Genomic DNA, 14,535 nt, shown 5'->3' on the forward strand with positions numbered 1-14,535 from the left:
CTAAGATTTCAACACCTGTAGGAAGCCACAATAGTTGTGTATACATGTAAATTGTATCTTGCATATTCTGTTTGTTCCAGGGGTTTTCTCAGGTTGAGCAAATGATATATTTAAATAAATATACACAAAAGAATGAATGCAAGTTAAAACAATCAAAACAGCAACATCCCGCCAAATTTAACAATTACGAATCTTCGCATCTTTTGCATTTGTCTAGCATATATAGAATAGGGTATAAAAATGATCAAATCTAATTAGAAGATTACATATCATAAACTGATTATAAAATTAAATCACGTATTATTCATTCGATTTTTGTTTTGTCTAATAAATAGATTAACTTTAATAAAAAAGCACTGTCGTAGTTAGTTTTTATGAATGTATGTTATTTTACGAAAACAAATGTGAAATAAAAACGTATTGATGTATGTGCAATTCTTTTTAATCTTGTCTTTAAAAAGGAGTGAGAGAAAGAAATATAGAAGCTTTCACGGAAAAGTTTATAATAGGCAACAGACATACTTAATTATAATTTCGTGCCCAGATCTATATACGCAGGAACAGCACTAGCCTTTAAAATTTTGAAGTTTTTATAACGACAATCCGTGTTCATTAGAGTGGCGTTGATAAAGAGAATATGTGTACATTGGGATGGAAACACTCACCCCCCAACCCCAAGTTGAAAAAAACTATATTTTCACTCGAATCGACCCCTTCCATATGTAACAAAAAGATAATGCATGGATTTTAAAATAATATAGGCCAATATAACTTAATTCTAGTTGTTACTCGCTTTCTGATTGGCTAAAAAATATTTTTCATCGTATATAGAATGGTGCCTTCGTCAAAGTAAGACTACCGTTGACTTAAAGTGAAAAAAGGTTTTTAAATGCCATATTTAGCTTATGAGAGAGAGAGAGAGGGAGAGAGAGAGAGATAGAGAGAGAGAGAGAGAGAGGGACGGAGAGAGAGAGAGAGAGAGAGAGATAGAGAGAGAGAGAGCACAGAGAGAGCACAGAGAGAGCACAGAGAGAGATGGGATGAGTGAGAAAGAAAAGGGAGAAAGAAAGATATTGTGTCATGTCTAGATATATCTGGAAATATATATCTTAATTATAGTACACGACAGTTAATTTTCAAAGAAAAATTTTGTTGCTGTTTTTTTTACATGTTTGAACCGCATACATTTTCTTTTAGAAAAAGAAAATGCTTCCATCTGAGATGTATTACAGTAACGTTAACATTTTACTCCAAATAAAATATAGTTTTATATGAAACCTACTTGATGTTAATTCATATTGATTCCATTCAGGAAAAGCGTTTTTTAGGTACATTCTTTCGAGTGTATGATGCGTTTGTTTGCCCGGCACAGATGTTTGGAGCTGAATTTGAGTTGAATCGGTTTTTGGTAATTCTGACGCATTCGTGTACCGATTGCTGTTTAGCTCGGAAAACAAATAACTTGAAGTACACCTTGATAGCAATTCCTTGACATATGCAGATTCATATTGGTTTTCTGGATCATTGCTTTCTTGTCCTTGTAACCTGTCGGTTCTGTTGCCACATCCACGAATTATTATCTTATTTACCTCTCCTAGAGATAAAAGGAATACGCATTGTAACCGTTACAAAATATTGTCACTAAGTTCTTTTATATTATTAAGACAAAAGTCGACAACATTAGCAAAATCACTATTAATAGAACCACAGTAAGACTTAGCAAAAAAGAGCTTGTTACAATTTTTTGGCAAGTAAATCAATAAGTTTAAGAGAGAGAGAGAGAGAGAGAGAGAGAGAGAGAGAGAGAGAGAGAGAGAGAGAGAGAGAGAGAGAGAAATTAACGGGTTCTTAAAGTAAAATATCACTGTTCTTCATACAATATATATTGTGGTTTCAATGAAATTCGTGGGGACCAGTTTTTGTGGATTTAATAAATTTACAAATTGTGTAGACCATAAAATCCACAAAGATGTGTATTCAACGAAAAAAAAATCACATAGGTATTCTTTTAAACATCAATGATATCATTCCATCTCAAATTATTTGCAATTACATACACATTTCACCAAACATTCAAGAATTTTAAACGGAACCTACTTGATATAGATTCATGTTGATTTGATTCAAGAAGATTGTTCATGCTGTGCATTCTTTCTAGTCTATGATCTTGACCTATAAAGAAAGAGAGAGAGAACAAATACTAGAGTACGGCAGTTATTTAAAGCAAAATTTCAGTGTTGTTTATATAATGTATGCACCACATCAGCTTCACTTTCAAAACAATAAACTTCTTACATCTCAGATGTTCCGCAATTATGTGTACATTTCACTACACCTTAAGCATGATGCTATATGTAACCTACTAATTATTGATTCATGTTGCTTCGATCCGAGGAGACTGTTCATGTTGTATGTTTTTTTCAGTCTATGATCTTGTGGCCACCCGGTTACAGATACATTTTGTAGCTGATTTATAGTTGTTGAATCGGTCTTTGGTAATTCTGATGCACTCATGTTCTGACTGTTGTCACTCCCGGAGGACAAAACTCCTGATTGCCAAAATGATAATAATTCCTTGAAATTTGCAGATTTCTGTTGGACTTGCTGTTCTTGGTCATTTCTCTCTTGTCTTTGTAGCTTGTGGGTTCTTTGGCAAAATCCATCACCAAGTGTCTTATTTTCTTCTCCTAGAAATCAACAAAGCACTCAACACTGTAACCGTATCAACATTCATTAACAAAACACAGACTACAACTTGGTAAATTACAAATGTAATAATAAATGAATTTAAAGTAAAACTTGGCATATAAGAGTTTATTACAAAATGAATGCATGTTTAATAGGCTTTTTAGCAAATTGTAAAATCTTGTTACGTTTACACACACCAAGTTTGAATGCACAAAATGTGGCATGACAGTTAGACCATATGTTATATACTATTATAAATGAAACCATATTGTTTATACAATTCCTGAATGCATGTACTTTGCAGTTAGAACAATATTTTCATTAAACGATAAATGTACACAGAATGACGCTCTGCCATTTCTTGAAAAAAAAAATGACTTAAAAGTTAAAGATATCTGAATGATAGACCTTCGGAGAAAAAAGAGAAAAAAATAACTGAATACAACAGTTATTTAAAGCAACATTTCGCTGTTGTATATAAAATGTAAGCACCATATAAGTTTTTATTTGAAAATTAATAATAATATTACATCTTAAATGTTCTGCAATAATGGGTACATTTCACCAGACCTAAAGTATAATATTATATATAACCTACTAATTATTGATTCATGTTGATTCGATCCAACGAGACTGTTCATGCTGTATGTTTCTTTTCAGTCTATGAAATTGTGGCCATCTAGTTACAGATACATTTTTAGCTGATTGATAGTCGTTGAATCGGTGTTTGGGAAATTTGACGCATTCATATTCTGAGTCCTGTTCTTTCTGCAGATTTCTGTAGGACTTGCTGTTCTGGAGCAATATTCTGTTGTCGTTGTAGCATGTCCGTTCTGTGGCCAAATCCACCAGTTTTGTCTTATTTTCCTCTCCTAGAGAACAAAAAGTAGTAAGCATTGTAACTGTTTAAACTTTCGTTAACATTATTTAGTTTTAGATACCTTAAATGTTGTAAATATCAAATTGTTGTTTATATATAGTTTTGCTAAACAAAAGGAGTCCACACATTAGGATATCACTAATGTCAATATAAATAGAAATACAATTAAAATACAATTAAAATAAAAAGCAAATACGTTGTAAGAGTTCGTTACACTTTTAAGCACGTTACATTTGTTTTGTCAGGAACTCGCAAACACGCTGTTTTTACGTTCACAAAGTTGAAATATATGCAGCTTGAAATGTTACATGTACATATTAAGTATACCATATATTATATGCTGATCATAAATAAAATGATATTTTACTACATTTACTGTATACTTTTGGATAAAAATACTTTTAATCAAAATGATAAATGTACACAAAATAAAGCTGTAACAATCAATAAACTGAAAGTTGACTTAAAGGTCAGAGATGGTATCTTAGTGACATACCAGTAGCTAAGATGAAAATGAATAACCCAATTTATAAAAATTAAGTCTGCACTGCAAAGATAAGTGAACGGAATTACCTTTGTGAACTTAAAATATAACAAAAACGAATACCAGTAATACAAGGGAAAAAGGTCAAAAGGCAAATGTTTAAATCTGTTATATACATATACTAGTTCTTGTGAAACAAAAGCATTAGTACTTTTCAGTGTTTGTCAGTTTTTCAATTGGTTTCTGAGTACCGTCAGGAAAATGTGTCAGTATTTTTCTAGTTCATCAAGGCTGTCTTAGTTTATTGGTACTTTTCTAAGTTTATGCATGTAAGTACCGTCTGTAAAAATGTCAATATCTGCCTAGTTTATGAGTATATTGTCAGTAAATGTTTAAGTTTATCAGTACAAAATGGGAATATCAGTACTGCACAAGAGTGACATGTTGGAATATTTTTTACCTTATATTCCTATGTCAAAATTCTACTGCTTTTTTATAATCCCCGTGGATGATGATTTAAACAGATTTGAATTTTCACTTTATAATGATGTTTTCAAACATTTGAAAATTTGTCCGGAATATTGGTTTTTGAAGATTTTTATTTATTTTCTGTCAGTATTACCAGGTAAAAATTCGACCCCTTTATTGTGGTCTCAATCTACCCCAGAGGATTATAAACTTATAAAACTTAAATCTACAGAACCTCAAAATGCTCTCTGTGTGTACATTGTTAACAGTGCATACTCAGCTTTCATACAAACATTTTGCTTCTGCTTCTGGCTAAAATGACTTATTGAGTACCATCATATAAATAACGTGTACATATGTATGCTCACTTAATACATAAATGTTTGATCATGACATTGGTATAACTTTACAAGCAAGTAATCAATGTACTTGTGCACATAAATTGATTTCAGTAAAATGTATAGATAACATAACCATCAATTTGTGTCTCGTAGATTCAGCTTATAAATTGTGTTAATTGTAAAAGACAGGCACACTTACGAAAGCCCCGAATGCTTATTCAATATCTAAGTTATCCAATCAAATAAAGGATCTAAAAACCTGTATCCTAGCGACATCAAACTGTATACAATTTAAAAAACTCATCCCTATATCCCTACATACAAAAACTGCTAAGTTCTTCCAAATTGAAAAAGCATTTTTATTCATTTTACACATAATTAGACTAGAAATTTGTTTGGCGGATCTTATTGATTGTGTTCGCTCTGTGTGCATTCCCATCTGATACGTTTGAACCGAGGAATCGACCATCATTAGTTTAAAACCGGGCTTTTTTCACCCCTATTGTATAAAACTGTAGTTATGGTAGAGAGCTTCAAAGGCTGATCCAATTTTTTTTTCGCGGGGGATGGAGGGGAGGGGGGGGGGGGGGTCATTAGGCCTATTTTCAATAATTTTATTTTGTAACTTTAATAAGCTTCAATTTTCCTGAGAAGGGGGGATGTCCAGATCCCCTACATCCTCAGGATCCACATCTAAAGATTATTATCTAAAGTATATTTTAATCTGAATATGAATTATCACCCCGGTTTCAATAATGAACATTAGTATTACAGTTACTTCATTACTTTTAGATTTCACGTAAACAGTCATACAGAATGATTATAAACTTATCAATGAAAATTGATCACACCATACGTAATTTATACAAATATCATCGAAATGTTAAAAACTTTTCTTAAGTTAACAACTCATCATGGGTCTAACTTTTGGCATTGTTTTCAATATAGAGGGATGCATATTCTTTACGATCATGGGTAAGGTTTAAAGGATGCCAATTTGTTCACATTGCCGATTTCATGTGTAGAAAACAGTAAAACTTTAAAGGGGCAATGTCACGATTTTGGTCAAATTTTTATTTTTCTGTTTTAATTATTTACAATGCTTGAATAATGCATTTCTAATGATCAAATGAATTTCGAGAGTCAGTGGTAGAGCTATAAGCATGATAGAGGGCTCACAATTTTCTGTCATGTAAACAAGGCTCGTGCCCTTTTTTGCTTACATAGGCTCAATATACCATAAAAATTCCTTTTCAAACTGATTTTCCTATCTTTTTATTCATTCTAAGCAACAATAAACAGTTTCTAACGTTTAACACATTGGGCTAAAACTGGAATTTTTACTTCAACCTTCAAAATGTAAACAAAAGTTTTGTTTACATAACAAAGAATTCTAAGCATTGTAACTTGCTTATAATTTAACGAATGACACCTGAATTTTAGTTACCTATTAAACATGCTTTGCTGAAGCATTATAAGCATTAAAATTGGAAATATTGTTTTTGAATGAAATCTTGACCATTGCCCCTTTAGAAAATTGATTGTATTGTTTTTTTTCTCTTAAAATGTATTGCTTTGTTTGTTATAATTCAACAAGAAAGGACAAGACAGACACGTGGATCACATTTAAGTTGAATTGTTGTAGTCTCCCCCTCCCTCTCGCCCTCCGCAAAATTGACAAGTACATTGAGATTATACAAATGTGTACTTTGTATGTAAGTAACTCTCTAAAGATCTAAATAAGCACTGCAATGATCTTTGTACTTACATGTAATATATTACTACATAACAGCCGAATAAAATTTAATCAGAAGGAGGTGCGCTTTGGTTCCACTTTGTTATAGACATACCATTATACTGGTTTTGTTTTGTGATGTTGTGTAAAGTATACAATGGTTTGGTTCACGACCCTTGGTTTAACCTCACGGAAGAAAGTTGACTGAGGTTAACCGAGGTAGTGAATCCAAAACCATAGTAACATTTACGCAATACCACACAACAGTTAAACTATGTATGAAATAGTATGAAACCATCTGCAAACAATTTTCAGAAAAGTAAACGTTTTTTTTAATTATCGCAGGCTGATGTTTAATACATCAAAAATGACCCAAAATTCCCTCACGAAAAAGGAAATGTATCATGGCAAGAGAGAGAGAGAGAGAGAGAGAGAGAGAGAGAGAGAGAGAGAGAGAGAGAGAGAGAGAGAGAGAGAGAGAGAGAGAGAAAGAGAGAGAGAGACGTAAATCACAAATGCTATTGATGCTGTAGGAAATTAAAGTTTGCCCTATCCTAGCTTCCTCCTCTATTTGTATTCAGTCAAAATTGAATTTGACACCACGTCTCTCTCTCTCTCTCTCTCTCTCTCTCTCTCTCTCTCTCTCTCTCTCTCTCTCTCTGTATTTGAATTGTTATCGTTGATGTTGTACAATTTCTGGGTTTTTTCATAGCTAAAACCACATTTTTGGATTAAAAAGATTTTTCTTCGCAAACCGAAGAATACACAATTAAGGTGAATACACTACGGGCTAAAATGTATCGGGGAGAATACATTCAGGGCAAACAAAACTACTTTTTCGTGAAACACAGACTGTTATCAATTATACAACTGTTTATAATGTGTGGGGTAAATTAATCAAAGTTAATTTAACCATTATATAATTATTATGAAAAAATGACAATAACAAACTGTCAACCACATACAAGTTCAAACCAGTGCAACAAGGACCTCAAAAAAGATAGAGGTAGAATCAGGTGCCATGGAGGAGTAAGCATCCTCTGCTGACTGGTCACACCCGTCGTGTGCTCTTTTCGTAATTGGAAAAAAAAGCCGGAAAAGTTTGTAGACAATAAGGTTATTCTTTGTGGTCTAACAATAAGTATAAAAAACGTCACTCAGCATGCGACCCAGTGGAAGGTTTATTTGCTGACAAGGTCGTTGTATCGACCACAGAACTTAGGAAAAGATGATTTTAAACGAGACTGTTGATAGTCCTGTCTTATTACCTTTTTTTGTCAGTAGCTTACCTCGCCTTAGAAACTATAAAAGAGTTATTAAGACATGTACGGAACATGTACGAATATTCTTTATTAAGAACAGTTTGATATTCCTATGATACAGGTTTCATATCAATGATTTGATTGATTAATTTAGATATTGAATTTCGAATCTTAAATCTCGTATTTCGAATTTCATGTTTACAATCTCGAATCTCGAATGATCAGTCTGGGCTTTCGTACACATTAGATAATATCAACTTAGTTTTAAGCAGGCAATTGAAAGCTGCAATAAAACAAAATTTTAACAAAATGATACCTTGTTCTCATAAATGCAACTAAATTTGGCTTTGGTATATTTACTGGCTCTAACATACAATTATTTAAAGTTATCGCTTTTCCAAAAAATTAAACTTTAAGTTCCTTCCCTTTGTTATATGTTCTGTATTAAAGTACAAAAAAGACATCACAACATCATGGCAAAAACAGACATTAGAAAACACTGATAAATGTGGTCGAGAAAGCATCTGTTTGAAGTTTTACTAAGTGTAAAGTAAGTCTCTAATGAAATGGTGATTATGAAATGAACAATGCTATAGCGGAATTTAACTTAATTACCGACTGTGCTGATTTATACCTTTTTGAAACATGTGTGATCGTCTTGTACAACTAAAGTGGTATGGGACATCCGTCGAAATTAATATGGATTAAAGGACATTTTACTTGATATACTTTTATCGGTTTAGAATTTTCAAATTTTACAATATTTAACTAAAGCTTTTAGAAATATTCGGAGAGGTAACAAAACGTAAAAAAAACCCAGCGGGATTCGAACTCATTACTTACATATTCGAACTGAACCCTTTAGCCAACTGTACCACGCTGTTAGGTGACACTACTTGGAAAGAACCTGCTTATATATAATTACGTTTTTTTTTTCTTAAATTATTAATTGTTTATTTCGATAAATAATACGTCACAACATGTCAATGTCCCATACCACCTTAAAATAATATTGATCAAATGAAACAGACAGATATTTCTTCTACTCGAGTTTCGGTAATCTAACATAAGAATATATCTCTAAACGAAGGACGCTTATTTTATATAGGAATAACACGCATCCTGTACTGATGGTGTGAAAAAAAAATTGCAGTAGTACTCTTACAGAGTGTCAACCCCTGATGAGCATTGTGCTGAGGAAATACTTTCTTATCAAAAACGATTATAGAAATTCATCATTGACATGTGTTGAGTCACGTTCTGTCCGCCGTCACGTTATGTCCGCCACTTTTTTAAAAAAATCGTCACGTTATGTCCGCCATCACGAAATGTTCGCCACTTTTTTAGGAAAATCGTCACGTTATGTCCGCCATCACGAAATGTCTGCCACTTTTTTGAAAAAATCGTCCCGTTATGTCCGCCATCACGAAATGTTACACAAACTCAATAAATTTTGTTGCCGCAAAAGCAAAATTCCGTGTTCGCTGCCGTCTCATAATTTCCCTCATATATCGGATTTCTATCTATCCGAAAACTTAGTTAACCAACTTAAAGGACCGAGCCTTTCGATAACCGATACAACCCATGACGACTTGGTTCGAAATGCGCTTGAACGCGATTTAGTTCCTGTTGGAAACATTCCTAAAGACGGCAGCTGTCTATTTCATTCTGTTGCACAATCGCTCTCAAGTCAGTTACAAACCGATCTTGGTCAGCAAGATATCCGAAATGTCGTGGTTAATTGGCTTTCCGAAAATCCCGAAACACTAGCTGACGACTGCTTCTCTCAGTTCATTCCTAACCTAGACTGGGACACCTACTTAGAGGGCATATTAGGTACCGAATGGGGCGATCACATCTGCATTACAGCCATAGCAAACGCGTTTAACATCGCAATAGGTATCGTGTCGAGCGCCCAGTCCGACTTAAATTACACTTTACATTTCAATCCTTAAAATCGGGAACATCTTTTACATATTTATTTGGGTCATGAGTTCGAGTTTCATTTTATGAGATTGGAGCCAGTAGGCATGCAGTCGGATGTTTTTAATGGTGCTGTTAATGTTCAAAATGTAAATATAATATGTCTTCAAAACAAAAATACAATCTCAAATCACAATATCACAGACAACAGTAGTGATTTTTACAACCATTCTTTTCAGGAAGTTATTCAACCTACAAATTATTCGACTGATTCAGTTCTGAACCTACATTTATCTACAGACGACAGTTTTCTCCTCAAAGCAGCCATCTAGACAGCGCCCCTTGTCACACAGAAGAGGAACACATTGATGCTCCTCTCCTGTCAACGTTAGATTTAGCAGTCTCCCCAACAGCCGCCTCAGACAGAAACGATCTCAATTCCACAGATAATGACAGGCTATCCCCTCCAAGCCTTAATATGTCATTTCATATTGATCCGCCTTCTTTAATTCAACTTGCAGATACAGCAAATGGTTCAAATTCTGACGAGGAACCTCCGGTATTATCACCAATTCATTTAAGGTCAATAGTGTGCCCTCCTAAGAAGTTCAAACCAAGTAATTCTGTCAGGACACGTAAGCAATTGTTTGCCGAAACGGTAAACCAAAAGCATTTTACTGATTTACCTTTTTTTATTCAGCGCAACATTCTGTCCCTTGTAATCTATAACAATTTCAACATGTTTTTAAATATAATGAAGGTATCAACACATTTCGAACATCTGCTAGCCACCCTTTATAATTCATGTCCTCAAATTTACTTCAATGAAAATGTTATGTCCATATTGGAAGGTAAATCTGTGTTTCCTGATGGCGGACGACACAACCGTAAGTTAAGTCGAGTGGCGGGTCCTGGGAGTGGAGTAATGATGGAACTGCGTGACGTACTGAGACCAATTTCTTCCCGATGGATAAATGGCTACATCGAGATCCTCGCAACAGCAATCGTCGGATGGTATTATGTTGTCGGTTTTTAATTCAAACAGTATAATTTAATATTCGCGTTTGCAGCGTTAAAAATTGAGCGTCAATTGACGGTGGTATGGCCTATTATCTCTAAATAGGCTTCCAGTTGGCGCCAATCGCGCAAATAACATATCAACAGTAAACATGTGGTACGGCCTGTCTCCTTGTGAGCTGGCTACCAGTTGGAGCCACGTGTCGCGCAAATATAGGACAAGATGTAAACAAAATGAATTTATTTATTTATTTATCTATTTATCTTTTTCAATGTAGAAGTAAAGGAAACACTTTCAAAACAAAGCAATGTTGAAAGTGTTCTCTCTCTCCCTCTCTCTCTCGCTCTCTCTCTCTCTCTCTCTCTCTCTCTCTCTCTCTCTCTCTCTCTCTCTCTCTCTCTCTCTGTTTAATCATTTAATAAAAAACAAAGACTCTTAAGGGAGATGCCTCCACGTGGCAAGAGTTGGGCAACAGTTTAATCTGGCAGAAATCTCCTGATATTATTACTTGACTTGTGCATGTACTAGCAAGGTAAAGTGAGTTGATTTCCAGATCATACCCGTAGTTTTTATTTATTTTTTTATGTATTGTAAGTTTTAGATTACCGCTAATTTACATACGTTATAGTGAATTTTTTACTTTGACTTGCAGATGCGTATGAAATTAAAAGAAAAATATTTTTTTTTCAACCATCAAGAGGTAATGAAGAGAACTATAGGTGGATCTCTTTTTTCCCGGTTAATTATTTTCAAATGTTTGTTACCGAATGCCTGACAACCACAAATTTCCTAAGCGTCTCTGAACTTTTAAAGATATAATTATATTCTAAAATTAAAAAAAAAATCAGATAAACAGAGGCGGTATTATGTTCATATTATTTGTTTACAACTGTAATGTTGACTTTCTTCTACATGTCAGCAATAGTACACAGTCTAATTAATAACTAGTTATTTAATTTATGAGAAATGGGATGAATAATTTCAAACCCGTTCGCAAATATTTAAGAATGTAATTAGTGCCTACGTGTGATGATAAAATTAATATTAAAATTATCAGATGCGGTAGTCGTTACTCTTTAATTATGAGGAGATAAATGTAGGCGATAATTACAATCGCTTATAATAGAAGAGGCGATTGTCATTACTGTTTAATTATGAGGAAATAAATGTGAGGTGATAATTATACAATCTCCTGTATTGTCCCACGTTTGTTATAACTATGAAACATGCATTTTATTTTTTATATTAACGATGGGAGTCGCCATCTTCGGATCCTCATACGTGAAGCGAGCTTCTTATTTTGCAGACTTTGCCATGCCATTTGAAGTAAAGTGGTTCGGTGTTGGTGGAATGACAGCCTCCCAGCCCTGCCCAAACCTAATCTCCAAAATGGCGCGATACAGCCCGGACATCGTTGTCGTTTGTTTGGGGGGTAACGACCTTTCCAGTGGAGCAGAGCCGTCTACTGTCATTGACTGCCTGACAAGCCTCTTCCACAGAATAAGAGATTTCGCCCCCCGACAACCCGATATTTTCTTCACGGAGATAGTCTCCAGGGGAAAATTCCGTTCTTCTCTACAACGTGAGGAATTTTACGGAAAGAGGAGAACCGTCAACAATAAGATGAAGAAAATCCTTGGCAGAACCATCATCAGAATATACGTCAGATTTACCAGACACTACATGTATCTACCGGACGAAATCCATTTTAACGACGCTGGGACTGTCATATTCCTGCTTTCCATAAGCAAGACAGTAAAAAGTCGCTCCTTGGAGCAGACAATAAACGGCTCTTTTAAGGGCCTTTCACATTTTTCGAAAAGCTACCGTTTAACAGCAATCAGAACATGTCTAACAACGGCCAAACATGGCATACCCATCAAGTTACGAAAATCTCGAATTCCTAATAAAAAAAAAACTTTTTAAAATTTGAATGCGGCGTATATAATGTAAAGACTTTTAGAAACTATTCAACTTGTTCTAATTGCAGACATTATGTTTCGACATACAATTAAGAAGGCGGACATTATGAACAACGTTCACAATGTTTAGCGTTGTCATTATACAATTTCTCCAAAATTTCAGTGGCGGACATAATGTTACGACTATTAAAAAATTGCACCTTTTTTAAATGGCGGATATAGTGTTACGACTTACGATTGAAACATACATTCGTGTTAGGGATGTCATGCCATTTTTTTTTTTCAATTTTAGCTTGGTCATTATATAATCCCTTTAAAAATATAACGGGGGACATAATATTACGACTTTTGGAAAATAGGTAAATATTTGAAATTGCTTATATAATCCTATGACATACATTACAGTCGGCGGACAATATGCCACAAATTTTAGCGTGGTCATAATCATTTATGATTTCTTCAAAAGTTAATGCGGCGTAACTTTGAAAATAGGATAACACTCTTTTATGTCCGACATAACGACTTACGGTTTAAACATGCATTCATGATGGCGGACATTATACAACAATTTATAACGTGGGAATACAAACTATTTTTTTTCAATTTAAAGGCGACAAACAAAAATTTAGGACTTTTTAAAGAAATAAGTGATCATTTTTTTAATGACAGACATTATGTTGCGACACATTTCCTGTTTGCAGACATGATGCATAACTTTCACATATTTTAGCGTGGATAGAATACGTTTTCTCCAAAAGTTAAAGCGGCGGATATTATAAAACGATATTTAGAAAATTGGAGTGCACCAAATAATGTCGGACATAATGTTACGACTTGCGATTTAATCATGCATTCCTGTTTGCGGACATTTTGTCCCGATTTTTCACAATTTTTAGCGTGTGCATCGTGTGCGTTAAACGTACTAATGGTCTATAGTGTGCTGCGTACATAATGTTCCTACTTACGATTTGAACGTGCATTCCAATGTGCAGACATTATGCAATACATTTTCGCGTCGGACATGATACGATCTTTCCGAATTGTTGACGGACATACGTTTAAACGTTTGGAGATAGTGTGTACGTTTATGTATATTGTTTAATACGATCAATGTAAATTACAAAAGAAAGTGTAAACATGCATATAATTCTCATTCTGAAAATGATTTCAGATCAATAAATGGCAAACATAATATTACACTATGGGATAGCAAATAGTATATTTAGAAATAATAGAGAGAGTTGTGTGTTCAAAACTGGTGGCAGACATTAGCTAATATATTTTCCAAAAAACAATGCTGACATTTTTAACGACGTGCATGCATTTAATACAGTTTCTCTGAAATTTGAAGGCGGCGGACATATGGTAATGACTTTTGGGGGAATATACGGAATTTTTGTAAAGGCGGACATAACGTGATGATTTTTTCGAAAAAGTGGCGCACATTTCGTGGTGGCGGACATAACGTGACGATTTTTTCAAAAAGGTGGCGGACATTTCGTGATGGCGGACATAACGTGACGATGTTTTCAAAAAAGTGGCGGAATTATCGTGACGGCGGACATAACGTGACTCTACAGACATGCATTATACGTGAAAGTCAGATCTGGCGTGATTGATGTGGTTAAATTAAATTTTCTGGAATACATGCATATATGTTAAAAATTTCATATCTTTATCCTAGTTATATATATTTACCTATTTTGAGAACCCTCATGAAAAGGTGGAGTAAAATATATCATAAACGGCAGTTTATGGGGATAACATGCAGTCCATAACAGTCTTTATTTGATTTGGCAAAGGTATGATTATTC

Source organism: Magallana gigas, chromosome 10, assembly GCF_963853765.1.
Source record: "Magallana gigas chromosome 10, xbMagGiga1.1, whole genome shotgun sequence".
Classification (NCBI taxonomy): Eukaryota; Metazoa; Mollusca; class Bivalvia; order Ostreida; family Ostreidae; genus Magallana; species Magallana gigas.